Source organism: Canis aureus, chromosome 37 (genome assembly GCF_053574225.1).
Source record: "Canis aureus isolate CA01 chromosome 37, VMU_Caureus_v.1.0, whole genome shotgun sequence".
Taxonomy (NCBI): domain Eukaryota; kingdom Metazoa; phylum Chordata; class Mammalia; order Carnivora; family Canidae; genus Canis; species Canis aureus.
Window position 1 is genome coordinate 14,804,127 of NC_135647.1, and position 15,729 is coordinate 14,819,855.

General features: G+C 44.8%; 1 long non-coding RNA gene across 1 annotated transcript in view; it reads right to left on the reverse strand.

Moving 5' to 3' along the window:
* Window positions 1–5,868, reverse strand: part of LOC144306498 (uncharacterized) — a 102,691-nt gene extending 96,823 nt beyond the window's left edge. The window contains exon 1 of the long non-coding RNA XR_013373582.1: window positions 5,749–5,868. This is a non-coding gene — a long non-coding RNA (uncharacterized LOC144306498). The remainder of the gene's footprint in view (window positions 1–5,748) is intronic.
* Window positions 5,869–15,729: the final 9,861 nt, after the last annotated feature.

Sequence of the window (15,729 nt, forward strand, 5' to 3'; positions counted from 1 at the left end):
TTTTCCCCTAAACTACCAAATCCTGAGCATTACTGGAGGCAGAGTAGCAGAACTGAAGGGGCAATAACAAGATCTGGTCTGATCCCTCTTAAAAAGAGTAGGAACATGTGCTCTACCTCTTAGGCCCCTAAGTAGCTGACTGTGGATATGGAAAAAATATAGCCTCATTAGACCCCCCTAGGCTCTAGAGGGTACACAGTGTTCTCATGGGAGCAAGACAGGGAACATAGAAGCTAGCAGGACTTTTCTTCTAGGAACTTCTCCAATAAATTTTTCAGACTTTATGTCACTGAACTATATGATTTTTCACCTTCCAGACAGCAAAAAACAAAACACACACATACCACCCCCCAAGGAGAAGGAGAAGGAGAAGAAGAAAAAGAAAGAAAGAAAAAAGAAAAGGAAAGGAAAAATAACTGAATTAGAGGTTGAAATAATATTCTCTGCAATATGGGACATTTTTTGCAAGACAGAGAGTGCATATGCTCATGAGAGAGGGCAAGGGCTGAGGCAGAGGGAGAGAGAGAATCACAAGCAGACTCCCCACTGAGTCTGGAGCCCAACTCCCAGGATATATCTCATCACCCTGAGATCATGCCGTGAGGAGCCAAAATCAAGAGTCAGATGTTTGACCAAATGTTCCACCCAGGTGCCCCTGCAATGTGGGACTTCCAATGCAGTTCGCCCCTATATTATGTTTGTGCCCATTCCAGAGATGTTAAAAAAGAAAAATCTTTCATTGTCACTAAGATCTGATTAGTACAGTTTTGATTTAGATATGATGTTTCATTTTTTGTTTCTTTTTCTTCCTTGTTTTTTCTTTTTCTTTGTCTTTTTTTTTTTTTTTTGGCTATTCATAGGACATACAAATGGTTCACACAGTGAAAAGTTGTTGCTTTCTCATGATCACGCCAGGGTTAGACACCTATTTTTGTGTCGAAAGTTAGTTTCTTGCATTTTAACCCAAGACATGCAACATAGAAACTTGAAAAAATATTAATCATTTCAGGTATACTTTGCCTTCCGTAGGTCAATTTTCAACCTAGTCAAAAATTCTGTTACAGTTGAAATAATATTGTTGTGGGGATTGGCAAAACTATGGCAGACACAAGAGGAAATCTGGTGAAGTATCTTGATTTAGAAGTAGTGTAACTAAAGTTGGGATTGGCTTTAAGAAATGTTGAAAAGAGGCAAAGGAGGCTTTTGGTGCTTCTCTCTTCCCGACAAGCTCATTTCCAGGAGCTCCAATTCATCTCAGTCTTAACCATGTGCATGCTATCTAACTCGGATGATCAGAGCATGAATTTAAGGCATTTCTCTCCAATGTTGGAAGAGAAGCCAGCCACCATCCTTCTGCTAGAGGACAAGAAAATGGTCTTGATTCATCTGGGTGGCGCATCTGTGATTTGTAATAAGCCCAGTGTTATTACCACGTCATGGGGAAAAGAGGGCTGAAAATAAGCTTGGGGCTTGTTTTCTTTTTCTTTTTTTGTAGGGGGGGGGGGCTTGTTTTCAAAGATACTTTCAATGTTCTTATGTAATATACATGCAGTAGTGACCAGAAAAGACCAATGTGCTACCACATAGAACTGTGTGACATTGAGCAGAGCTATGGGAGAATGGAGCCTTGAAATAAAGAAGAAATGGCCACCATGGGGGTAGGGAGCATGCAGAACGAGAACTACATTTCAGAGGTATTAGGATAAAGAATGAAAGGCAAGGAAAAAGCAATGAGTAGACTATATTCAGAGGATCATTAGTAGAGAACACTAGAAGATAAATCACAAAGCTTGCTTGTCAATCAGGATAATATTATAATCTCTGTTTTCAACAACAGAGGATCATTGATTACAATAGTGACAACAAAATGCACATGTATCCATTCGTGTACCCACATACTCCATCATTCTTTGTTCCCAGGGATCTATGTTTCCTCCTTCTGTAGGGAGATTATTAAGTTGAGGTGGGGAGGAATGCATCCCTCAAGTCTGAAGCTGCAACAGAAGTATTTTCCTGCTCTGCTATTCTTGACATTCCTTGTATTGTCCTGGAATTCGTTTGAGGTGGCTAGACTGGGTAGGAGTCCATCACTTCTTAAGGCCAGGAATTCCCTCACAAATAGAGTTGGCCAGAGTCAACTTATGCAAGTCTATTGTTCCTTGGGCTCTAAGTGTTCAGTGAGTAAAAGCATACTAAAAATACCTCTGCAACTAAGAATAAAACACCCATAAAAGTAAAATAAGTGACCAAACCCACTTTGCAGTCAGAGGTATTCAAGTTTCTTAGGGAAAAATAACTGAGCAGCAGGTTTCAATGCTTGCCTGAAAAGTTAAGGTCAGGAGGAATGTTCTAGATTATTGTTCACCAGATAAGCCCATTAGGATATTAAGAGTAATTCGGAGATACTCAAAATCTCATTTGAGAATACAGAGTAGCTCCTAATCTCAGCATAAATCAAGAAGTTCATGAATTCTGATCCCAAACTGCTGAATGCACTACCGTTCTGACTCCCCAAATCCATCCTACACCCAAAACCAGCCTCATCTACAGTCACACATTCTTTCATTGACTCATTTAACAAATATTTATTGTGCCTCCGGTGTGAGCCAGGCACTCTGCTATGCTTTGAGGGTGTAAAGATGAAAAGACACAGAATCAAGGGGGGGACATGTAAATCAACAAGCTGTAGTGTGATAGCACGCCCCAATGGAGGTATGCCCAAGGGGACCACACAGGTGGGGGTACCTACCTCAGGCTGGAGGCAGCAGGAGAGCTGGAGAATCGCATTCCACATAGGAATGAACACAGTCCCTTGAGATCAAGAATTTCAGGAGCACAAGGTATGTGTGGAGGAGCAACAGGACATGGTGCCGTCTCATTTAGCAGATCTTAAAGACCCCCATGCCTCCAAATGTTACCTCATTAACTCCACGCTTGAAATAGTCTTATCTCTAATGGCAGTGAATTAAGGTTCGGTGAACACTGAAATATTTCTTTGAGGAAGGACGATACCTTGCCATCAGCATTTTAGTTTACATCAGTGAGCCCGGAGAGAATAAACCATTAGATAAGAAAATGTTGGGAGAGAATAAAAGAAAGTCAAGAATAATCTAGGCAGGGATTCCTGGGTGGCGCAGCAGTTTAGCGCCTGCCTTTGGCCCAGAGCGTGATCCTAGAGTCCTAGGATCAAGTCCCACGTCGGACTCCCTGCATGGAGCCTGCTTCTCCCTCTGCCTGTGTCTCTGCCTCTCTCTCTCTCTCTCTCTGTCTCTCATGAAAAAATAAATAAAATCTTAAAAAAAAAAAAGAATAATCTAGGCAGAAAAGGTTTACCATGGACCATTTCAGTAGGACACCCCAGATCCAGGGAGATGGTCCTAGATGCTTGAAGAAATCTGTACCCACAGAGAAAGGGAGAATATAGTAAGAGAGCAACTAGGTCCTTAGCCAGTGCAATTACTTGCCAGCTCACTTGGATAGATGCCTTGGCACCAGAAAGGCCTTGCCATAACTGAGCTGCTGAGGCAAAGCGCTCTTCCAACAGGCCACCTATTTCAGGATGACCGAGCAGAAGGTCAAAGTCATCATGTAGTGTTTCCTCATTCCCCTTTGCCAGGCAAACAGTGCTGAGGCATTGCTAAAGCAATGCTTCTGACATTTCAAGTGGGAGGAAGATAGGGATCCCTTGGGGATTTGGTCAAAATGCAAATTCTGCTCTTGTGGCTGGTAGGGGTGGGGAGGAGCCTGGGCATTTGCATTTCTCACAGTCTCCCTAGTGGTGCCGAGGCTGCTGGTCCAAAGACCAGGCTTGGAGTCACCAGGGCTGGAAGGCTGATCTCCCCAGCATCTCTCGCAATCTGTTCTCTTGTCTTCACAAACTTCTAACTTCATAAGCCTTAGTTTGGGCCCTCTGCACAACGGGTTCTAGGCTCGATCCATTCTCCACACAGTGCCAGGGTGACAGTTTAAAAAATGAATATAGCCCTGTATATCCTTGCTTAAATGACTTCAAAAAATTCCTCTTTGCCGAAGAAGATATTTTAAACTTATTTTCTAGTTGAACTCCTAATGCAGAAACTTTCCTGAAATTCATTATTTAAAACGTACACAAGTGACACTGCTCTGGCCAAAGCCAAGGAGAAACGCCTCGATTCTCTCTTCTCACTTACTCAGTTTCCCGTTTTCTGGTAGCAGCTCAGAGATACTTCCATGTAATCCTGGATTCTGATGAGCCAGGGGTCTAACAATGAAGTCCAGAAGCCATTTCAGGTTGAAACCATGATGTACCTTTAGAGACATTACTCTCATTTTACTCTTTGAGGAAGTGAGTATAAAACTGCCTCCTTCATGACTTGTTTTACAGATTCAACTGGATCATGTGCACAGCATACCAGGGACATAGTAGACACTCAATACATGCTTGTTCCACTTCTCTCAAAACCTTACAATTAGATATGTTTTCCTTTGACTGAAACTTCTTTCTCCCCATATGGATAATATTCATGCAGGGGCACCTGGGTGGCTCAGTGGTTGAGCATCTGCCTTCAGCTCCAGGCATGATCCGAGGGTTCTGGGATCGAGTCCCTCATCAGGCTCCCCGTTGGGGAGTCTGTTTCTCTCTCTGCCTGTGTCTCTGCCTCTCTCTCTGTGTTTCTCATGAACAAATAAGTGGAATCTTAAAAAAAAAAAAAAAAAAGGATAATAATCATGCCAATATTGTTGGAAGAGGTAACATATTGGTTTTTTTAGTGTGAGTGGATTTGATTTAGGCTTTATTCCTATGAGCAGGCTTTGATTAGGGGTGGGGACTGCTCAAAAGATCCCTGAGCCGCTACAGAGAGAGGGTGGAGAGCTGGCCAGAAGGGTCAACAGATGAATCAAGTGTGGAGCCTCGGCTACAGGAAAGGGTGAACCAGTTCCCCACTAGTGTTTATCACTGGCACACTGGCTTTCATATCAATCAACACAGAATGCTTAGAAATTCTGAATGAGTTACAACCAACTATACAGGGATGTCTGTGGGTATGTTCACTGGGGGCATGGAGCCTCTAGGAAAGAGTTCAGTCTTATTTGTGTCTCCCAGACTTGCGTGCGACAAGTCGGGGAGGTGAAGCATGACCTCTGGCAGTGCTCTGTGGGCACAGGTGCTGTCCCTGTGCTGGAGCTCTCACTACTCGAGGGCAAGCATGGGGCAGCTGTCCACAGCTCCCTCTCCTTTTGGCCCTCTAAACCCTCTCCCTGTCTCCCAGAGCCCAAAAGGTATCTGCCCCAAGAGAACTCTCAATATATGGCCTCAGCCAAGGGACTGTGGGAGCCTTTCTAGAATCATTCTTCTCCCAGCTGTCCACACCAAGCAGGTGGCACAACAGGTGGCAGGGTGCCCTCGGGCGGTGCAGAGGAACGGTCCAAAATGTACGCGAACGGGCTGCTTGCTTTCACCAAACAGGACAGCTCCAAGTGAAACCCAAACCTTGTCGCCTAAAGGATTTTAGCTGCTTGAGGCTCCTGGCATGAGATCAGGAAGCCAGACTGGGGACAGAGGGCTCTCCCTGCCTTCCAGTGCAAAGCGCTTCCTCCTCCAGAAACTGGGTCAGTCCCAGTGTGGGGCCATGGCCCCATCCGCCGGTTCCCGGGAGCCCCCAGGAGAACTGCCTCCGAAGGTCTTATCAACCTGCGGCATCTCAAAGCCCCCTGCAATGTTATGAACATAAAACGATAACTGACCCCACAGAGTTAATAATTACTTACAATTTGTGAAAAGCCAAACACATCCCCAGGTCCAGTCAACAGCAGGCAGGCGAGGCGGGGGCAATGCCAGCTGGCTGGTAAAGCAGGTGAGAGGCAGGCAAATAAGGACAAAAGAAAGCATCCACCCCGAACCGCAGACTCCCAGGTTAGGAATGCCAGGAAGGTGGAAACCAACCTGCAGATCCCCACGCAGTCTCTCTGCCCCGTGTTAGCAGCTACAATTTGCACATAGACAAGAACTGTGTCCAAAGGTATCTTTAGGCACCGTGGGTCTGATTGCAGCAACGTCTACAGAAATTCCCACCAGAAGCATCTGGCTGTCTCACTACCCCCTTTAAAAATTTTTTTTATTTTATTTTATTTAAATTTAATGAGTTAACATATAGTTTATTGTTAGTTTCGGAGTAGAGTTCAGTGATTCCTCAGTTGCATATAACACCCAGTGCTCATCACGTCAGGTGCCCTCCTTAATGCCTATCACCCAATTACCCCATCCTCCCATCCTCCCATCCTCCTCCCCTCTAGTAACTCTCAGCGCATTTCCTAGAATTGAGAGTCTCAATTGAGACAAAGAGGTTTGGCTCCCTCTTTGATTTCATTTTATTTTATCTTCCCCTCCTTTCCTCTGTTTTGCTTCTTAGATTCCACATGTAAATGAAATTATATGATCATTGTCTTTCTCTGATTGACTTATTTTGCTTAGTGTAATACCCTCTAGTTCCATCCATGTCTTTACAAATGGTGAGATTTCATTTCTCTCTCTCTATATATATATATATATATATTTTCAGTCACTGAGTAATCACTACCCTTTTGCAAACACAATGAAATCAGAAAACTTGCACAGAGAAAATATTCCAGGAGAGGAGCAAATGTAAGCGGACTCTCCTTTATGCTCTCCTTACACTTGCTTCTGACAATGCCCAGGGGTGGATGTCTAAGGCAATACAGTTCCAATAATTTGAATCATGCCAACTATTTCTCAAGAGAGCTGCTTTTGAATAAAGTGATAAGAAGCATGGAACTTGACATTTTAACCAAAAACTGCATGGATGAGCTCTGCGAGTTTTCTGGCTTAGAAGTTAACTAACACTTTCCCAGAGGATAGTAGCCGTAGCCTGTTCTCTGCCAGTAGGCTTCAATTCCTTACTGTCCTAGATAATGAAATCTTGTGTGATGTATAAGGGTCCATCCTTTGAAAATGCTTCACGTGTGCTCTCCCACCAACCACACACTACCTGTGAGCGAGGCAATGTGGGGCCTTGGGTTAGTCTCGTGTTATAGCCGAGGAAGGCCAAATAGGAAGATACTAAATGGCCTGAGCACAGTTCTCTTGATCCCTGGCCTCGTGTTCTCCTCTGTTCGGGCTGCAATGATTTAACTCAAAGCAAGACAGGAAAACATGGAGCGTCACTGAACAGAATTAATCCAAAACCCTGACTCGATACAGACCCGAATAAACAGAGGCAACAGTGCAAGGATTTGGAAAATACCAGTGAAACATGAAGAAGGAAAATAATGCTTTCATCTTCCCCTTTTGGTTTTGCTAATTTTTCAGCAGAAGGAGACTTCAGAAAACCCCAAGTTATGCAATGAGGAGCTTTCCATTTTATGAACTCAATTTACAGACAGACTGGCTATTCCTCTGAATGTGCAAATTTTTTTTTTTTTTTTTTTTTAAGTAAGGAGTCAAAGTCGGAAGAAAGGAAAAACTTTTGGAAGCCTTGGAAAGAATGTAAAGAATAAGGTAGTACGGGGGTCCCTGGGTGGCTCAGCGGTTTGGCGCTTGCCTTCGGTCCAGAGAGTGATCCTGGAGACCCAGGATCGAGTCCCGCGTCAGGCTCCCTGCATGGAGCCTGCTTCTCCCTCTGCCTGTGTCTCTGCTTCTGTCTCTGTCTCTGTCTCTGTCTCTCTCTCTCTGTCTGTCTCTCATGAATACATAGGTAAAATCTTAAAAAAAAATAAGGTAGTACATTCGAGAGCATTTTGTACATTTCAAAGAATAATTGCTGAAGAAAATCAAACTGGACAGCTTTTTGCCAGCATGAAGTGTTATTCCAAAAAACTAAACAACAGCTCGTAAGTTTTTTCTTCAAAGCTCCACCCAACCATGCTTTTCAAGCTTTAAGGTTTTCAGCCAAGGACCCCAGCTTCACCCAGAATGTCACCTTCACCAACCACTCACCTGCACCATGTTTTATTGAGTGTCGCGGACAGAGCAGACTGGTGCTTGGATTACTAACTGGATGCTCACGTATGAGATTCATTGATCCTTTGATTTAAGAACAGGTACTCCTGGGCACAGAGACAAAACCATTTCCCAGTGTGGTTCTGAGGGGCAGGGAGGAAACAGCACCTTCTCACTCTTGCAGGTTTGGGAAAGACTCGAGTAAGCACCAGGGAGCTTCTCCGCCTGTTACTGTTAAAAGGGTAAAGCAGCCCTCCCTAAGCATTTGGTTGTGCGGGGAGGGAAGCTGATATTGTGGGAAGGGAAAGGCTCAGACTCCCGTTTGCAAGCTTACCTGTACCGGCTGTTGCGGCTCCATCACCTGATACTCGGTGGAGGTTACAAATGCACAAATGCTTCATTCATTTGTACAACTGCGGAGTGACCAGTCCCCATAAATGGAATTCCCGGACAACTGAAATGTGTTCTCTGAAGCACTAACATTTTCATATTATAATCATCTTCATGGTATTTTTTTTCTGACATATATCGCACCTGTCCCTGCCTGATTAAGCAGTGCCCAGCAAACCTGAGTAGCCTTTACGTGATGGCTTATTAAAATAATTGTTTCTTTGCGGCAATGAAAATGTTTGCTCCACTGGAAAGAAATGCCCCCAGGACTAAGGGGGATTATGAGAACTTTTGTCTCTCTTTTCATCCGTTGCTGCAGGTGGTTGTGACTTTTAAATTCTCCCCCTCACCTGCTTGCTGTGGGGTTGGATCTTTCCCCTAGTCTGAGCTGTTACTTTTGATCTGCCCTTGGCTGGAAATGGAAAGTGCCAGGCTTGTCCCAATTGTGTTTAATAGGTGCAGACCAGCCTCCAAATAAAGGACTGGGTAGCTGAATACATGCCAACCATGTCTACAGTATGGATCTAATGGCATTGACTTTATATATTTGGAAATGTTCTTATTCTCAGCTCTTTGGTGTCATCGTCGAGGTTACCAGACAAAACACCTTGGGATGAATGGGATCGTGCTGTGCATTCTTGCTGGTGAAATGGTAGAACCGGTTCTTGAACAAGCCAGAGTGGAAGTCACTAGAAGTTTAAGAGTTCCAAGTATAACCGTGGAAGATCAGGATTCAGATATTCAGCTGGTTTGGGGAGAAACTGAGGTCCATATGCTGTGCCTCTGGGTTTCCTCATGACTGGAAGGGGAGTGGTGAAGGAGGTGGCCCCCAAGGACATCTGACTGCTGGAGCTCAGGGCCATTCTCACTCACTGTGGGGTGGAGACTAGAGTGGTAGAAATTACTGTGCATTTCCTTAGTTTAAAAGAGGAGGAAAATAAAAGACAAAGTGTGTCACTCCTGTATTTGAAAAAAATAAAATAAAAACAAAACCAAAAACCAAAACAAAAACCAACAAGACTAGGCAGTTTCAGGATAAAGTCCAAAGTCAGTAGGCAATTTGTGGTCTAGCCTGTACCCAAGCCTTTTTTTTCACCACTCCCTTAACTAAATGATACCACCCCCTCTCCCTGGAACAACCCTCTTAGCTCACCACCAGCCCCTTCCTCTGTGCCTCAGGCGCCACCCCCAGAGTGATGAATTCCTCCTCTGGGGTCACAAGCTCATAGGACCTGTGACTGTGGTTCACATCCTGCCATCAGACTTTTTTTTTAAGATTTTATTTATTTATTTATTTATTTGAGAGAAAGAGAGAGCAAGGGAGGAGGAACAAAGGGAGGGGGAGAAGAAAAAGAAGCAGACTCCCCTCTGAGCAGAGAGCCTCATGCAGGACTCCACCCCAGGACCCTGGGATCATGACCTAAGCCAAGCAGACGCTTAACTGACTGAGCCACCTAGATGCTTCACATCCTGCCCTCAGACTGCACATTTACTTAGCTGGCCACCGGGACTATGAGGGTTTGAAGACAGACACTTTTCATTCATTTTAGAGCCTGCTACAGAGATACTTGATCAGCGTGGACTGAATAAAAAAGCAATGCACATTTCCATGTAGGAAAGCAGCCCCAGGGAAATGTCTGGAATGAAGCTGGGCAGCCTTATCCTGGTGACAGGGTGGGGGGGGGGTTGGGGGGGTGGTGTTGGTGGTGGGCAGAGGGCAGAAGCTGGGGCTGATTGGTTGCACATCAGACATGTGTCTCAGACCCTCTTGGTGCCAGGAGGGGATGGGCAGGACACTCCTTCCTCTCCATGTGCTTCCCAGAGGCACTCTGGAGTCCATACCAGTCCCCACTCCAAGGGCTGACCCTGAGATTGGCTTTGCCACCCATTGGTGATCAGGAGGGGGAAAGGGTTTAGCTTAGAAAGAAATTGCCAGCTGCAGAGCCTTTTCCAATGTTGCTGACAGTGTCCCTCAAACGAAGCATATCTGATTCAAGCTGGCTGCCTTTCTGTTAACTATATGGGAATTTTGAGTCAGCATTTTTTGTTGTTCTTCTCAAAGTTAATTATTTAATTGAGGTATAACTTAGATATGGTGAAATTCAAATTCTTTGTGTCACAATTCAGTGGGCTTTGACAAATGGATACACCAGTGTAACCTATACCCCTAATATTTCTGTCACCCTAATAAGTTCCTTGTTTGCTCCATTCTAATCAATCTCCCCTGCAGGGAAATTTTGAAAAAGAGAAAGACTAGAATGTTGGCTCTCATGGAGCTTGCCTGCTGCTCAAAGCAGGCTGTATTATGTGACTAAAATAATTGGAAATCAGGGTGCCTGGGTGGTTCAGTCTGTTAAGCGTCTGCCTTCAGCTCAGGTCATGATCTCAGGGTCCTGGGATTGGGTCCCACATTGGGCTCACAGGGAGTCTGCTTCTCCCTCTCCCTCTGCTTCTCCACCTGCTTGTGCTCTTTCTCTCTGTCAATAGATAAAATCGTTAAAAAATAATTGGAAATCAATACAGTAAATGACATGATCCAGTACTAAATGGAATGGTTCAGTTTGCCACCATGACATGAATTTAGGGAAGTGAGATGCATTAAAATGTCACCTTGGGTATCTGTTAACAGTGCCGATACGTGGGCCAACCCCAGTACCATTGAATCAGAATTCTTTGGCATGAGATCCAGGAACACAGATTTTAAATAAATATTCTCAGGAATTCTGACAAGAGTGGGGGCAGAGGTTGGCACAAATCACACTTTGGAAAACCTACGTCTACTATAGCTGGGCGGAGATCATTATTGAATAGATGAAGAAGCCAAGGGCCCAAGAAGTTTAGAGGCCCATTCAAGATGACACAGTAAATTCATGGCATGGCCTGCATTTCTGGGAGAGGAGTCGGAAAGGCCAGGAACACAGTCATTGACACTGGCCTACTGTGGTGTGTCTACAGCCCCGGGCTAGCCCCAGGGCACAATATCTCCAGGACAACATCCCACTTGAGAGTTTTGGGGTCCCTGTGGGTCCGAGGGAAAGGAAGGAAGCACCTGCTGACTCCTGCAGCTCCCAGGTGTTGACAGACTCAGAGCCTTGAGGATTCATTAGAGACACAAAATTTGCCCTCACCCTCCCCTGTCTTGGCAGTGAATTCCAGGGACTAAGATACTCCGGAGGATGGCAGGCTCTCCACCTCGCTGACAGAGAAAGCTTGGCCCACATGGTATTAGGCCCAGTAGAATGTCTTCTCCCCATTCACCCAAAATATGAATAAATCAGGTGTCAGGATGACGGACACCTTTGACAAATGACCAGGTTGAGGCCCATCCAACCATCCAACCTCCACGGGGCCTCCACTACCATACAGGCAGCTTTTTGGTGACACCTCAAGGAGAATTCTTGTTTCTTTACCCACCTAGACAAACCCAAACAGCTGATGGATCACTGGAATGAACTGCCTTCCTGATGAACCTTTGATCTTTCCAAGTTTCAATTTATCTCGGAGGAGTGTGCTTCCCATTGATGTGCTGTGGAGAGAGGCAGGAAGTCAACACTGTCCGGAAAAGAACAGAGTCTTTTAGCACTCTGCCCCTCTCCCCTCAATGAAAGGTAAAACTGAATGAATGATAGGGTCCTCTGAGTTGCTTGCAAGCGGTGCCAAGACCAGAATCCAAGGGGAGACAGGACTTGAGAGCAGCCAGGAGGCTTGCCTAGGCAAGAGCTATGGCTCACGTCACAGACATTTACCATGGCAATGTGGAAGGGCCTCCAGTCTCTAGCTTCCATGCAGCCTGTCTTGAAGTCCCTGATAAGTCTTGTCCACTCGGAGTAGGGATAAGTGAGATGGAATTGTATGTTGAGGTCCCCAGATTCAGCCCAGCAATGCCTGAGAGCCTACAGTGAAAAGAGACAGTCAGGGGTCTCCAGTCCCTGTTGGTGTCCTGCTCCATGAAGCCACTTCATCCTCTGGGCTTCAGGTTTCTTATTTGTCAAATAAAGGGTTTGAATTAAGTTACCTTTTGGTTCACTTTGGGCATTGTGGGTTACAGTCTACCCCTCCCAAGCTAAGGACCTTGACTTTGTTTTGTTTCATTTCTTCCTGGGTTCAGGCACACAGCCAAGAAGGCCAAAGGTCTAGTAGTCATTCCAGATGGAAGGGTAGACACCTGGTTGTGAGACTGCTAATCTTAAAGCTCTTACTTCTTTCTCTTTGCATCCTTAGGACAAAACAGGTGTCGGTAAATGCTTGAAAATTGGTTGTGCAACCCCTCTGAGAATCAGGGCTCCATGTGGCCTATTCCTGACTTGTCAGTCCACTCAGAGAAACACTGCATACTCATCAATAAAAACATAAAAGTAATTGCAATTATTATTGTGTCCCTTGAGATACTTTTAAGGAGGGAGGTCTAATTCACAACCCTGAGAAATTCTCCTTAAAACTCCTATCCTCTTCTCTCCATCTCCCTTCCATACCTGCTGCTGCTCACAAACTTCTCAGCCTTGGACGCCCTCTCAAAAGTCTCTGTTCCTGCCCTCTGCAAAGACATGGTCTCCTCTGGCCCCAGTGTTTTGGGCTCTTTCTCCCTTCCTCCCTTCCTCTCTTGCTTCTCTCTCGATTTCTCTCCCTTTTCTTTCTTTCTTTCTTTCTTTCTTTCTTTCTTTCTTTCTTTCTTTCTTTCTTTCTTCTTTTTCTTTCTTTCTTTCTCTTTCTCTTTCTTCTTTCTTTCTTTCTTTCTTTCTTTCTTTCTTTCTTTCTTTCTTTCTTTTCTTTCTTCTTTCTTTCTTCCTCCCTCCCTCCTTCCTTCTTTGTTTTCTTCCTTCCTACCTTCCTTTCTCCTTCCTTCCTTCCTTCCTTCCTTCCTTCCTTCCTTCCTTCCTTCCTTCCTTCCTTCCTTCCTTTTTTAGAGAGAGAGATAGAGAGCACGTATGTGAGCAGGGGTTGGGGAAGCAGAAGGAGAGGGAGAGACAATCTCCAGCAGATTCCACACTCAGCACAGAGTCCAACATGGGGCTCGATCTCAGGATGTTGAGATTATGACCTGACCTGAAATTAAGAGCCAGATGCTTAACGAGCCACCCAGGTGCCCCTTCCCCAACTTCTAAATAACACCCTTAAGACCCAACGCTCTACATATACACCTTCATTACTTTAACTCCCAGAGGCTTCATTCAGTCCATTAATATGGAAGCAGTGAGACCAGTCACCCTCTGTGTGACCCAAGGCAGTCCCCTAGTGTTCCTGCTTGGCTTAAGGAGGGCAGAACTAGGTGAGGAAGGACACCATGATTCTACCAGAATGGGGGAGAAAAATAAGTGGGCTTGGGAAAATTTTTAACCACCATTTGTTTCAGTTCATGTCTTCTTTAAGTGGAGATCATTAGAGCTCTTGTGAGTTTTCAATGGAATAGTAAAACATAAAAACTTAGCCAAAGTCTTGACCCATAGCAAGTACACAATAAACGTTGTGTTATTATTATTTTTTTAATATTTTATTTATTTATTCATAAGAGACACAGAGAGAGAGAGAGAGGCAGAGACACAGGCAGAGGGAGAAGCAGGCTCCATGCAGGGAGCCCAATGTGGGACTCAATCCCGGGACTCCAGGATCACACCCCGGGCCGAAGGCAGGTGCTAAACCACTGAGCCACCCAGGGACCCCCTAGTTGTTATTATTAATACTATTAATTCTCCAATGTTCCTTTGAGTCCAAATGGCCCATGCATCTCTAGGCGTTGTCTGGATCCCACTAGAAGGTACCTACCCAAGTAAAACGGGCACAGGCAACCAGAGTTTACATGTGATAGTGTCTGGAATGGAAGAGGTCTCTTCAAGTGCTTGCTTGGTGAAATAATTCATCAATCTTAACTGGGATGAGAAAAATATATGAAATAGAGCGGCACAAGAGGAAATAAATATTCAACAGTAAATTAGTACTGGGGGATTCCCCGTTCCAGGTGTCAAAAGGCAAATTGTCCCTGCAGGAGAGTGACACAGGAAACCCCTTATCAGCTGACACGCCCCACAATACTGCTGAGATGAGGGGTGGGGGACGAAGGTCCAGACACAAACCCTACATTCTTTCATGCTTTGCTGGGGGCCAACTTTGCGGCCTTTGGCTAAGCAGGTGGAATTTAGTTGCCAGTCATAGTTTAAAGGACTAGTTCTAGGTTCTTCCAGGTTTAAGGCCAGCAGGGCTGCGTGACTGCAAAAGCCATTTGTGGTGACTTGTTCACGTCCAGCTGCTTCTCTGTTTGCTCTTTTGTCGTGGCTACTACTAAAAACTCCTCCTCTGTTTATTTGTTTCTCAGTTGGTATGTGAGATTATGTCAGCTGTCAGCCAGGCTCTGCCCTGAAGGGCTTTGCAAGGAAAGGGGTGACTTGACCACCCCTGGGCCTCCTGGAGTGTCTGGACGTACGTGGCCTTTCCTCATTCCTACCCAAATAAGCAAAAGGGGAAGAAACACACAAATCAGGAAATTTTAAAAAGCAGCAGGCCGAAAGCCCATGAAAATGAGGCAGTTGGAAAATCTGGGCTGCTCAGAAGAACGAAAGCCCTGAGCTGATTGCAGACTAGGACAGATCACCTTGGGTGGGATTGGCACCAGCTCACACTGTTGCCTCTTGGCTGTCTCCCGGCCAGAGGATGTGCTGTTTCACTATGAGTGCAGTGTGGTAAGGAGCCTGGAAGGACTCTGATAAAAACCCACTGTCACTCCTTGTTGACTTATCAAATTTCTACTACCAGGAGATACCTGGCCTAGTGAAGGCTTGGAATCTGCAGAGTTTTGTCTGTGTCCCTGTCTGATTTGCTAGTTCTGTGAGCTGTGGCAAATGATTTAAGTTTTCGTAGATGCTCTCTCATTACCTGTAAATAATGATAAATTAAAATAATCATAATACTGTATAATATAAAAAAAATACTGTGTAATATAGGGCTATTGTGAACATTGACTCTGAGAGAACAGATGACAGTATCTGGCTCAGACGATCCTCAATAAAAGTCACTTGTTGATCACCAGTTAACAAACTGGACCTTTCAGCCTAGCCCTTTACTTCGAATGCCCCCAAACTTGCAAGAATATGTTTCAGTAGGATTTCACATGTGGCCTTCTAGAAAGAAAGAAAACCAGTAGCCTGTTAGCATATGGTGGTCCAGTTTCTGTGGCCAAGTAAATAAGTTGCTCACTGAAAACCTGATGTATGCTCTGGGAGCTTTCTGATTGCTGTTTGAAACTATGGGGATAATATAGCCATTGTCAGAGGAATAAACAAACTAATCCAGACAGATATGTACAACCTCTAGGGTTTTATTATTCACTTTCAGATAACCGGAAACACCTGAACCTTTAAATATATGATAAGAAGAGGAAGTAAAATCCAAAGGCTAGAATTTTCCTTGACCTT